Here is a 14,957-nt window from a genome sequence, read left to right on the forward strand (position 1 = left end):
ACACCTAGATTCATTATTATCATAATTTGTTATGACGACTACAACTTGTATTACTATGAAAGAAATGTTATTGACATCATTGTTTTTTTTTTTAATTTTATTATTGCACTCATTGATCTGTAAATGACAGCTGTTATTTTTTAACTAAATATATTCATGTTGAAATAAAATCAAAATGACGATCAAATTTACTTCATGTGTTTTGTCTGTCACTGATATTGTAAAAAGCAATAGACAAAAATGAATGTAACGGCACAGCTTTAAAAAACCAAACAGAACATCACATTCACATTGTCATTTGACTCTGACTAGTGATTAGGATACATCATAGCGTCGACAAGGTAGCTGCTGTTACTGTGACTGTTACTGTTATGAGATTAGGAGGGAAATACATCTGTTCTGAATGACGGAGGAAAAAATGTCCTCTTGTTATTGCAATGGCTTTAAAAAACTGTAATAAAAGTACAGATTGTCGAAAGTAGGTAGGTACACATTTTTGTGAATAAAAACTTTAAAAAAAAAAGAATCTAATTCGGCTCGTAAGTTGCGAGTGAACAGAGAATTTAGTTGAAGGGTTCGCTTCAAAGAACAACAAAAATAAAGATGATATGAAAGTATAATGGAGACACAAGTTATTCTGCTGACTGGCATTGTAACTGACTAAAATAATAGGAAAATTGTGTGATTCATCAGAACACACTTTCTGATTTTTTTTGGGGTTCAATTTGTTTGACATTGACCTTGATAGAGAATTGACAGTTGACAGTCAATATCGCAAGACTTGATTAATCCTGTGGTTATGGCAAAGTTAAGTTCAAATATGAAACGGAATGAAATATACCGGATTTGTAACTATGTAGTTTCCTCTTTGGAAATCTTTTGCGTTGGAAAAGTATGAAGACGTATATTATCGTCTAGAGAGCTTGATATTACCAGCACAAAATAACCAAATTAATCATCGTTCTTGTAACGCCCACTTCTAGGCAAAAATCTACCTAGTCAGAGACCAGAAAACGCTTATGTGAACCGATTTTTTAGTCACCTGCTACACTCAGGCTTAAGACTAGGAAGTCTCTGACTAGACTAGTAATAGTGGACAGGGAGCCACTTTTTGCGTCTTCGTTCCACCTATGTCTGTTTTCCAACATGCTTTCTGTCTTTGTCTTGGAATGAGATTACTTGGTTTTGTCCTGGCCCTGGCTTGGAAGGGGGCAATCAAATGTAAAGAGTTTTGGGAGATAATATTTTTGTCTTGTAAATCCTCTTCCTGTTATGCACTGTATTATTTTTGTGGTCAGGTGATCATAAAAATGCGCCGATCTTTGTCGGCTTGCAACTTTAAGACTCTTCATTGGATTTCTTTCAAATTCAAAACACAAATAACTGGGTGGGGTTCCTGACTTCCCATAGTGGGCAGGGAGGCACTTACCGTGTCTTCTATCACCCTGTATCTATTTTCCAACTTGCTTTTTGTTTTTGTCTTGGAATGAGATAACTTTGTTTTGTCCTGGCCCTGGTCGGATGCCCTTGATGAAAGGGAAATAGTCAAATGTATAGTTAGTTTTTGGGAGATGATATTTCGTCTGTTATGTACTGTATTATTTTTTTGTTTACATGTTATATATAATTTGTAAACATTTGAGTGTATCCCTCTTAGTAGGGACCTGTGCTTGTGTCTGGATGAGACTTTTATGTGATCTCAAACTAAGTACTTTGATAGTGTGCTCTTGGAATCTACATCTATTTCCTATTTGAACCAATTCCCCTTTGTCTTACCTTTTCTTGGGTGCTTTAATTGTAATTCTATAACTTTTTACTATCCCATTTTCTTCCTTATTCAGGGCTGAGAATCTTCCGCCTAAAGGCGGATTTCCGCCTAAATGGTGGTTTATCTCCGCCCATCACCATCACTATTCCGCCTTTTAAAAAGACTCACGACAACCACTACATCAACATCCTTATCACCACTACTTTTACAACCACCACCTGTACTACAACAACCATCACATCATCATTCCTATCACCATCACTACTACAACCACCACCACATCATCATCCCTACCACCACCACCACTACAGCTACAACCACTACTACTACAACTACCATCACATCATCATCCCTACCACCACTACTACAACAACCACCACCACATCATCATTCCTACTACCAATACAACTACATCCTCCTCTGTACTCATCACTACATTCACTTTGAGCTCTCTCCTCTCTCTCCTCTCTCTCTCTCTCTCTCTCTCTCTCTCTCTCACACACACACACACACACACACACACACACATCAGTTAAGTGCACCCGTTCTTTAGCCTCGATAATTTTTCACTTTTCATCTTCATGTACTTAACAATGATACACACACACACACACACACACACACACACACACACACAAACACAGAGGATTCAATTAAAACGTTAATTTCCTGGCAATTGTCAACATGAAACATACGTTAACTTAATATTTACGATTAACAAATAAAGCACATACACACCTAATAATAAAATTCACTAAGTACTTTAACCTCGGTTAGTTTTTCACTTTAATCTTTCTGTACCTATCACTATATTTACTTTGAGCAGTCTCTCTCTCTCTCTCTCTCTCTCTCTCTCTCTCTCTCTCTCTCTCTGTCTTTCTGTCTGTCTCTCTCTCACTCACACACACACACACACACACACACACACCTGGGTGGGGTTCCTGACCTCCCATAGTGGGCAAGGGGGTACATACTATTCTTCTATCCCCTTATATCTGTTTTCCAACATGCTTTCTGTCTTTGTCTTGGAATGAGATTACTTGGTTTTGTCCTGGCCCTGGCCAGAGTCCTAACTGGAAGGGAAACAGTCAAATGCACAGTTATTGTTTTGGGAGATGATATTTTTTTCCTTGTAAATCATCTCTCTGTTATGTATTATTATATTTGTTATTTTGAATGTATAATGTAAGCATTTGAGTGTATTCCTCTTTGTGCCCGGATGAGACTTATAGGTGATCTCAAACTAATTAGATTGGTGGTATGCTCTTGGAATCTACATCTGGTCCCTTTTTGTTTCCTTCCCCTATGTCTTACTTTTTCTTGGGTGCTTTAATTGTAATTCTAGAACTTTTTACTATCCCATTTTCATCCTTTTTACTGGCGCTGATATGACCTAAATGTGTTTCAAGCGCCGTAAACCATTAAAACAAACAAACAAACACACACTATCTTTCCTTCTGTCCGACAAACCTAAATCTATAAAGTGGATCATATCCTTTTCACATCAGTCATCATTCTCTCTTTTCACCTTCAAGTACACACCTTATCACCACCACTATCATCATCATCACTGCCACTACTACTACAACCACCGCCATCGCCACACCATCATTTCATGAAGCACCACCATTACTACATCCACCTCCACCACATCATCATCATCACCATCATTGCCACCACCACTACATCATCGCAACACTATCACCATTAAAACAACAATCACTACCACATCCTTACCACCACTACTACAACCTCCTCAAACACAATAATATCACCACCACCACTTCTGCAACCACCACAACCACATACATTATCATTACTGCCACCACTACAACATCCACCATCATATCATTATTACCACCACACCTACCATTCATTTTAATATTTTATTCGTCATAAATTGGTTTTGAAACTTTACTTGATTTGAAACAAGGGGTATTAGGATGATTATATATCTCAGTAGATTATAGTTTGTTTGCAGAAATTCCTGTTTAAGCATTGAAGTTGTTCGGAATTGTTTCTGAAATTTACGTGAGCCAAATTTTAAGTTGGCTTCTCTGGTCAACTTGAAACAAGGGATGTGGGCATTAGTGAATCTGTGAATACCGGAGATGTATGTGGCGACTACCACTACTACTACAACCATCATTACATCATCATCCTTACTACGACAACCACCACCACATCATTATCCCTACCACTACCATTACGACAACCACCATGTTATAATTACACTTTCAGTTTTTGAAATTCCTCCGAGTTATGTCCGAAATTGCTGGGAGACACATTTTGGATTGCATCACAATAACTTTTAATGAAATTTAAATTTATAGGTTATTTTTGCATGGATGGTTCTTGATCTAGCGCTGAAAAATTTCCTCCTTTTAGTGACCAGTAATTCTCACTCCTTCTTTTTACTGGCGCTGATATGACCGTAATGTGTTTCGAGCGCCGTAAAACCCTTAAAAATAAACAAAACAAAACACAAATAAAACAAATCCATGAATATGAATTGAGAAACTAAAAAGACAGTGATTTTTCAAAACTGTGTCAGAAATATAATACCAGAGAAAAATGACGCAACATTACAGAGAGTAAAATGGCGATCTTAACTTATGTTGCCATTTTTAACTAACATTAATTATGTCACCATAAACATTATTTTCATCATAATTTTCTTCATCGTGCAAGAAATCGTCAATGTAGCACACTCATACACATATTTTGGTCCAACGATTTCAAGTTACAAGCACCTTAAGTGATCAATAGCATTGCCGTCCTCATTAATGAGCAAACGGAGTCTCTTTTTCCAACTTGAAACGTAGTTCGGAATTTCCTTTATAGTTATTTCATCCCAGCATAAAATAAATCTTTCTCTCGAGGTTTTTTCTGTGGATGTGGATCTTTGTCGACTATAAACCTTTTTGGTCAAAGAAATTTCGAAATGCGTAATTCATTGGATTCAAGTCGGGTGATTTAAGCGGCCAGTTGTCTTTCTCTATGAAATGAAAATCTACTCCGACTACATAATTAAAATAGGGCCTTGTTTTTTTTAGTGATGTCTTTATGATTCCATTGCTTTTTGTTGTTGGCTGATGAAGGGTTTTGAGCCCGAAACGTTCCGTATTGGTATTTTGTTCTTTTTCGAAGCTGTTATGTTTATTTTTGTTTATAACTTTCATAGTCCACAGCTTCAAGCGTGATTTCTCTTTATGTTCTGTCGTCATTATTCTCCTTGATACGGCTTTTTGTCCTTGTCTATTGAGTGAGATTTCACCGTCAAACCTTGCCCTGGCTGGCATCCTTTATTAAAGGGGGAGCCGTCCGTTAAATGAGTGCTTTTCTTTTCGCGTGATGATCCTAAATCACGCCCTTCTATTGTAGGTTATACACTTTGTTTTTATGTAATTGATTTATTAAATCACACATGAGTTTGACGGTCTCTAGCACCAAATGAATACATGGCTTGAAAGGTGAGGACAAAGATGCTACTTTGTCCACATTTTTCAACATTTAACTACGCAATTACTATTACTAATGCTTCCACTTTCAACCTAGCATAGATTGGGTATCTTGGGTCTGTTAGATGGGCCTGAAAGTCCTTTGCAATAAACTACCGTCATTAAAAAACCCCCAGTAAAAATGTCTTATCGGTCAGAGAAAAAGTACTACCTGATGTCAGAATTGAATATGATCTTCAAACAAAGGATGTCTTACGGGCGACATGTACTGTATGAAACGGCTATGTGGTCTAGTGGTATGACACTCGCTTTCGGATCGAAAGGTCCTGGGTTCGAGCCTCGCCCGACGCATAGTTGAGTCCTTGGAAAAGACTCTTTACTCACATTTTCTCACCGTACCAGTGTAATGAGTCCCTGGTCGTTAACAGCGTTGTCTTTTCCGAAAATTGTAATATCGCTAACAGGCGTCATGTCTCGTCCTACATGTTAAGTTGCTGTGACCAGGGACCCCTTGTAAAGCGCTTTGAGCACGTTAAGTGGATATTGCGCTATATGAAAGCTCAATTTAATTTAAAAACGGAAGCTTGGGTCTGTAAAGCCCTTTGTGGAAAAATGAAGCATGGAGGGAGCGCAATGAGCTTGGTAAATGCGTGGAAATGCTCTACCTTAGCCTTAATGTAAATGTTTTACTCTAGGCTAAAAGGGAAAGGCATCGTGGTCTTATCTCTGACGTATGAAAAGAGCACGATGAAGGAATGGTCAGTCAACTTTCCCACTTCTAAAAACAACTCAACGGTACTTGACCTTTATCAAATGTATAACAGCATTGCACAGACACTGACGATAGTCATCACTCACCCATGCCTTCAACACATTAATGTCATCATCATCATCATCATCATCATCATCATCATCACCATTAGGACGATTTGGGTGGCATCACACGAGCAATTGGCCGCAGGCTTTGGATTCTTTTGTTTATCAGTTTCCTTTTCCGCTGTTGTCGACTCTTTAATACCGACAGGGGTTAACGTTTTGGCCTGGGGCGGACATGTTTTGTTTTCAATAATCTATCTGATTTCCTGTGGTTTTCTGTACATCAAGCGGCTACAATTACTCGCCCCTTGTTGTGGCGCCAACCTCTGGTATGTAGGGTATATTTTAGGGAGGATTGATATGGAAATACGATGCTTTCTAATATGGACCATGCTTTCATTGAAAAACATAAAAAGTGGTCCTTTAGAACCATGAGGCCCAGACCTGCCTACTTGAAAGTCTAAAAAATTGTAGTTTTTAGAAAATAAAAATTGTAATCGCCATAGTTAACTTTACATATCAACAATTTGCCCTCACAATGATTAGATATCACTTCAAAATCCTTAGAATTATGCAATCTGCCATCAACTTTCATTTTCAATAGTTTTAATGACTCAGAAATGTTCAAGGAGTTATGAAAATGGAGTCAAAATTTCGTATTTCTACGAATTTTTCGTACTAGTACTTGGCAGGTCTGATGAGGCCCATCGAACTGGAGTTTATCACGGGGTTTCTGTAGCGTGAAACGGACAATAGCAATTGCTTGCTGTCACAGTAAAGATTGTTCACAATTATCTTATTGAATTTTTATTTTAGTAAGAACGGAATTCATCTCACTCCAGTTATAGATAGTATGCGCTTGGCTAAGAAGCTCATAACATTGCCATCCGGAAGTATAACGGGCCAACACACAAAACTGTGTGTATCCATGAACGTTTATAGTCTGGCTAATACAGTTTAGTGAGAATCACTCACAAATGCGGATGGCAAAATACAATAACAAAGGCTTGAGTGACGTCATCTTCATTCTATCTATATTTCGGTAGGCTTCGAAAAACTTTACCTTCTAATATTAGATCATTTTTCCTTTTATAGCCTTCCCTCGAATTAATTTCTAATTAGTGAATACTTTTCGTTCTACGTTCTGTCACGTAGCCACTTATTATAAAAGCTGATAGGTCTAACATTCTACACTCACTTCTCTCTACAATCTACGCCGGACGGCCAGCCGCTCCATTCCTCACGTTATACATCGGTATATTTGAAGATTTTTATCTTTTGGTACTTTGTGGATATTTTTATCTCCACCATCAAGAAGCCGGAGCTTTTGCCTTTGACATTGCTGCCATTGAAGGATCAAAGATCAAACCAGAGCCCGCAGTCGGAGGAATAGATAATTCAACCCTTCTCAACTGCCTGGAAATGGAACCTTACAAACCTGATATTATATTATCATAAGTTACGTAATATCTTCACATTTCTATTTGTAACTGCCATAATCATTATTCATCTCATTTAATGAAATTTCATCTTTCTTTTTATTTCACCTTAAACAAATCGTTAATTGTTCTTCATTTTAAAGTAACTAGTAAATTCTGGGGCCTTATCTTCATATCTTTGTGTTGTGCATAGTCGAGTTGCTCTTTACTCACTTGACACTATGACATTGCTACCCTTCGGATAGGACACTTGTCTATCGCAAAGTACTTTCCACCAGATTTAATACTCTGTTACCCAATCACTGTTGAGTGGACAGTAGGAGTCAGAAAAAAATCTCGACTTCACCCGAGATCGAACTCGGTCCCTTTGCGTGTGAACCGAGTGCTCTACCAACTGAGCTATTGGGACTTCTCCTCTCCCCTCCCCGCCATTGGCTGAAAGCAAACGTAATATTTTTGAAATTTTGAGATAAACATAAAATAGATAAGAAGCGCATTTCATTGATCCACCATACTTAAATCGCTTCCCAATCCTTTATTTATGCATTTTCCAATTCGGCCATCGAGAACCAGATTGTCATTTCACACAGTAACATTCGCCTTTAGGTGCAAGCACACTTTCAGTTGGGGGTGGTTGGATGGGAGCATCACCCTTGAATCATATACCTATGATGTTCGCATGGGTGTACGGTCCGATAGTCATGTCGTTTCTTCTTCTCTTTACTAGCCTATCCTGCTTCTTTGGTTTGTGATTGTATTTTTGACAGGGGATATTTTTTTTCTTCTGTAAATCTTCTGCCTGTTTCTTCTTGGTTATTTGTAATTTAGCTTATGATATTTTTAGGTTATGATTTTGATTAACATTTGTACTATTTTTGTTAGATTGCTTGTTTTTTTGTTTCAGCGGTCTCTCATATAACCTCAATTGTGTTGGAAGAGACCTAAAGCAACAAACAAACAAACAAACAAAAAACACTTTCAGTTGCTGTCTGTATCTAGACACTCATTTCCACTTGAGTGAGGTAATGTGTGTAAATTCTATTCTTCCTTGATCAAATCAAAGAATGTAGTTCGAATATAATTATAATGTATAATCTTTGATCAAATGCCGGGGCTAGAGGACTGTGATCACCCAGTCACTGACCACGCTCAACATCACTTGCTTTATGTCAATGTTACGCGTATAATTTACTCATCACTTAGATATGCCTATGAGCTTCTAAACTAATGCTAAGTAATCGAGGTTTGGGCATTTCAATCAACAACAAAACAACTTGAGCTTTATGCAGCGCAATGTCCACTAAGCGTGCTCAATGCGCTTTAAAAATAGCCTCTGCCAACAGCAACATGAAACATATAGAACGCGACATGACGCCTGTTAGGCGATATTACATTTTTTTTCCGACACCGACAACACTGTGAACGGTCAGGTACTCATTTTACACCTAAGTACAGTGAGTGAATATGAGTAAAGAGCCTTTTCCAAGGACTCAACTATGCGCCGCCCGGGACTCGAACCCAGGATATTACGATCCGAAAGTGAGCGTCATGCCACTAGACCACATGGCCGCAAAGATAAAATATTTGACACCTCAAAATAAAGATATCTTACAGAATATTGCTAATGTTATCGGGAAAATCGCAGTTAAGTTTCATGACTGTTGCATAAAGTGATGCATATTGGCAGAAATAACCCAAATAATGCATATAAGTATAAGATGAACCCCCTGGGAGGAACGGTTCTGGCTTGCGTTGATTTAAAATGCTTTGGGAGCTTAGTTTGGTCTAGACTTTAAGTTTGATCAACACATTAATACGCTTAAACTTAAAGACAAAGAAAGCAGAATGACTGGTACTTGGTACGTATTTTGAAATGAAGCTCTGCTAAACATGAATGTGATAATTATATTTACAACTCTTCATAGATCTAGTTCGACCTGTAATTCAATGTGGAAAATGTAGACTGTCTCCCATTTTTTTCAACAGTCACGTGTTATTGAGATTGTCCAAAGACGTGCAACGAAATATGCTAAATGTCACTATGGATTGGTCCGACGTGAACTTATTTACAGGTCTGATAACTCAAATTATCATGGGTTCATTGTTGAACGTTGAGATACTTACTTATACTATCAATAAAATAAAGAAAGAAGCGGAGATATAATTCAATTATAGACAATTTTGCATTGTATTGATGATATCGGTTATAAATTATAAATCTTTCTTTGAATTCTCTCACGTTGATTTCACTCGTGGTGACACGTATGAAAAATGTATCACTGATCCTACAACTTCAACAAATATCCGTCAGAATTGTTAAAATATGGAATAAATTTAAACTCCAAACAAACAAAACATCCCCACGATTAATAAATAGCTTTGAAAATGTTTTGGATAAAGAGTTGAATAATTTAAAGGATCTATATGGTGGATAATTTTTAATCATGTTTTGTAAATTATCTCATCACGCGTAGATATTTATGTTGATACAACAAACTATAAATAGCTAGCTTGGCTTCTCTAGGGTACGCAAAGGTCACTTGTCTTCAATTACCCAATTATATGATATTATGGCAGATAGAAAATTGTAAGGAACGGATTGTTGAGTAACTGTAGATTATTAAATAAGACTTACATCTTTGTAACTTTTTACCTTGGTACAGGGTTTAAAAAAAGACAAACCCGGATAAATATTTAGTCTAAAAGCGACTCTTTAATAAATACAAAGTATGGGAAGTGAACTCTTTGTGCAGATTTTCGATGTAAACGTCAGCAGGACTATCTGGAAGTGAACATTAAAAACACAGCGCATGGAAACTTGCTGCAACGTTAGGATGTGCTATGAATCATCAAACATGGAACTGTATTCCTCAGTCAACAATGGAAATAATGTAAACCACACAATTTTCGCACGCTGATTGATCCTCCCCCCCCCCCCCCCCCAATTATATCTCTCTCTCTCTCCCTCCCCCCCCCCCCTCTCTCCCTCCCTCTCTTCCTCCCTCTCTCTCTCCGTTTCATTCTTTCGCTCACACACACACACACACACACACACACACACTATATATCTACACACAATCAGTAACTCGTATGTTTCTCTCTCTATTTATTTATTTCTCTCTCTCTCTCTCTCTCTCTCTCCTCTCCCTCTATCTCACCCCCTCTCTATCTATCTATCTATCTATCTATCTATCTATCTATAATATACTATCTTCTCTTATCTATATCTCCAATTAAAAACAAATCAATGGCATACGTATTGTATGAAGTGAAAATCACCCTGAAAGATTGGCAGTCTCATGGTTTGTTTTCCTAGCACAACTGATAGGATAGTGTCTGTCACCAGAACCTTTCAAACTCCACACGGACGTCTTCTACAGACCGGGGATGAAAAGGTCACGGATAGAACATTCCAGATACTTGGTAATATTATATAAGTAAGAAATCAACGGATGCCTTTCAGCCATCTCCAGATTTTTTGCTCCTTCACTCTTACCCTTTAAACAGTTAACAGCCCTACTCTGGAAAAACATGTATATACAAATTTGGCCATAAAACCCGTCCTTCAAATATCGATCTATATAAATGACCCTCGTCTTAACAAAAAACCCTAATTCTGGGACGTCGCGAAGTCCCAGGTTTGAGGGGTTTTGCCAAGATGGAGGTCATTTAAATTGATCGGTGTTCGAAGGACGAGTTTTCTGGCCACATTTTTAAATACATGTTTTTTTTTCTCTCTCTGAGCACGGCAGTTAACTGGATAACAGAGAGACCGAATTTCTATCAAACTTTTATTTTCTCTTAATGCATATCGAATTATAACTGCACATGTCACAACAGTATAAACGGTTTTCGCCAAGGAAACAGTAGCTGGTATGTCGATATTTCTGTTATTCAACTTTCGTGAAAACAGTAAGATATTACGTCAGGTAAAGCAGAATCAGACTCCATGTCGACCTTTTATAGTCAAATGTTACATTAGTAAATGTTAATTAGCATAAACTTGTTTTATTTACATTTTCTAATTCAAGCAGAACATTGTATGTAGACTAGTAATCGGTTTAACGCGACAGTGCGTGGTAATCGGAAAACCAAAAGCTGACACTAAAACCGTGGCCTTCGTAAAGTTATGGCCTGATACTGACCAAAAAATGACGTCAAAATGCCAGTCTTTTGCCACAAAAGAAAACAAATCGTGAGTTGTATTCAATAGTTCAACCAATGAAATAACTTGTTTCCATGAGCTCTACTAACGACAACTCACTAGGCGGTGCAAAAACAAATAATGACGTCAAACTGCCAGTCCTTTTGGATTTCAGTATCAGGCTATAACTTAACGATGGCTACGCTAAAACCCACCAAGACCCATAATTTGACGTCATTTTTATGGACCGCCCAGTGAGTTGTCTTTAGTAGTTGTCCCCCGTGATCCCATTGGTTGAACTGTTGAATAAAACTCACGATTTGTTTTCTTTTGTTGCCTAAGGCTTGTCTTTTGACGTCATTTGTTGGTCAGTACCAGGCCATGAGTTTAAGAAAGCCGCGAACAGTGTCTCGGTCAAACTGTAGCCGTTGTAAACTCATAGCCTGATAGCCTGCCACTGACCAAAAAAAAGTTACCTCAAAATACAAGGGAACGATCTTCAATAAATAGCGAATCGTGATTTGTATTCAATTGTTGACCCGATGAGACAATTTGTTTCCTTGAGCACAACTAAGGACAATTCACAAATCGGGTGCATTCTCCTGAATATGATGTCGCAATACACGCCCTAGTTTAAGGGTATTGATGCTATGCGATTAGATAAAATATTCACACATCCTCCAGCCGAATATAACGAACCAACACACAAAGCTATGTGATATGTGTAACATTGAGCCTTACTTACCTTACCGGAGTTCCGTCTCCCTACAGAGGTTGAATGTCATGGAACGCCATTCTCCACGCTCAAAGGCCATTGCCGAGCAGTCGATTATCTTTTTGCCAGTTGTTGCCTCCACATTTCTTATCCAGGAATTCTTTGGTTTGCCTCGTGCCTTTCTGCCAGCTACTTTTCCTTCTAGCACTGATTTTTGGATTGTGTTAAACCTTAAAAGTCTGATATAATTTAGTGAGAACTAATCACCAAAATGGCTGTCTACAATCTATAGCAAAGAGCTGAGTGACGTTCAGTTAACGAAGGCTACGGTCACAATCCAATCTCGCATGGATCGTGGGTCTTTGTGACATCTTGAATGCATGACAAATTTGTCATATTATAAACTTGTCACGTCTACCATTGGCGTACATTGACAAAACACCTTTTATTCATTTTGGCTTTAAACCTTTTACTTCTGATATCAATAATATATTATTAACAATTGGATGACCCACAATTTTTCAACAAGTCTAACGTCCGAGGCTTCTCAAGTATCATAGGATTAAATTCTCTTCGATAACTTCGGGCTCATTATATCGTTAATAATGATAATAATAATAATAATAATAATAATAATAATAATAATAATAATAATAATAATAATAATAATAATAATGATAATAATGATAATAATAATAATAATAATAATAATAATAATAATAATAATATTAATGATAATAATAATAATAATAATAATAATAATAATAATAATAATATATTAATGATATAATAATAATAATAATATAATAATAATAATAATAATAATAATAATAATAATAATATATATACTACTACTACTACTACTACTACTACTACTACTACTACTACTACTACTACTACTACTACTACTACTATTACTATTACTATTACTACTACTACTACTACTACTACTACTACTACTACTACTATCTAATAATAATAATAATAATAATAATAATAATAATAATAATAATAATAATAATAATAATAAATAAATATAATAATAGTACTACTACTACATACTACTACTACTACTACTACTACTACTACTACTACTATACTACTACTAACTATATACTACTACTACAATACTACTACTACTACTACTATACTACTACTACTACTACATACTACTATATAATAATAATAATAATAATAATAATAATATAATAATAATATTAATATAATAATAATAATAATAATAATAATAATAATAATAATAATAATAATAATAATAATAATAATAATAATAATAATAATAATAGAGTACATTTATTTAGCGCAAACATCTCATGCAATATGAGCTCTAGGCCCTTTAAAAATTAGTTTTATATAGTGCAATATCCACTAAACGTGCTCAAAATGCTTTACAATGTGTTCATGGCCAACAGCAACGCTTAACATGTAGGACTAGACATGTTAAGCGATATCATTTTTTTTTCTGACAGAGAAAACACTGTAAACGCCCAGGTACTCATTTTACATCTGAGTACGATGAGAGGATGTGAATACAGAGGCTTTTTCAAGGACTCAACTATACGTCGCTCGGGAAACGAACCCAGGACCTTCGATCCGAAGGCGATTGTCATACCACCAGACCATATAGCCGCACGTATGTGACTGAAGCATTTTTAGGTCAAAATAAATAAAAGGTGATGTGTCCGTGCACGACAGCGTAGACATCCATGTAGTTTTTATCTTATTATTTTATCAATGCTATATTCTACACTATAAATTATTAATGAAATATAAAACTCAGCAGAAGGCGGTAAGCCAAGGGTAGCCATAAACATTTGAAATATTCTCACAGGACCGAAACATTAACCCATCCCTGTAGTTGCGTAAACTATGATAAGATTTAAGATAGGTAACACGTTGATGTGACGTATTTGTTTATTTTTTCACTATTGTAAATAATGTGAAATTTGAGTAATAACCTTGATTTAGATGGTAGTGGCCCCACTCAGAAAGAAACCAGTTTACTGTGGTACTCTGGAACAAAATTAGTATAATTTTAAAAAATTGTCCTTCAAATATTGATCGATTTGAATGACCCTTATCTTGGCAAAAACTCTCAAACCTGGGACCTCGCGACCAGATTTGGTTTTATCTTCAAGTGGAAAATATTTTGTTCCTGTTTGCTGTGTTTTCCGATCCCAGTCCTCGTGCAGCCAGCCACTTATCGCTCTACAGTAAAGATAGGTCTTTGTTATGTTTTTTTGCCATCTGCGTTTATGAGTAATTCTTACTGAACTGTATTAACCAGACTATAAACGTTTCAGGTTATATGATATATATATATATATATATATATATATATATATATATATATATAAGGATATTGTGGGGCTATGTGGTCTAGTGGTATGACACTCGCTTTCGGATCGGAAGGTCCTGGGTTCGAGCCTCGCGCTCGGCGCATAGATGAGTCCTTGGAAAAGGCTCTTTACTCACATTCTCTCACCTAACTCAGGTGTAAAATGAGTACCTGGTCATTAACAGCGTTGTCTTTGTCCGAAAAAGTGTAATATCGCCTAACATGCCTCATCCTACATGTTAAATGTTGCTGTTGACC

General features: G+C 36.6%; 1 protein-coding gene across 1 annotated transcript in view; it reads left to right on the forward strand.

Moving 5' to 3' along the window:
* The first annotated feature begins 363 nt into the window (after nt 1-363).
* The window catches only part of LOC144966566 (uncharacterized), a 23,631-nt gene continuing 9,037 nt past the window's right edge, over nt 364-14,957 (forward strand). Inside the window, exon 1 of the mRNA XM_078903248.1 lies at nt 364-482. The gene's annotated coding sequence lies outside the window, so the exon portion shown is untranslated. The remainder of the gene's footprint in view (nt 483-14,957) is intronic.

This window comes from Berghia stephanieae, chromosome 1, assembly GCF_034508935.2.
Source record: "Berghia stephanieae isolate SIO BIC M18660-M18661 chromosome 1, UCSD_Bste_1.3, whole genome shotgun sequence".
In the NCBI taxonomy this organism is placed as follows: Eukaryota; Metazoa; Mollusca; class Gastropoda; order Nudibranchia; family Aeolidiidae; genus Berghia; species Berghia stephanieae.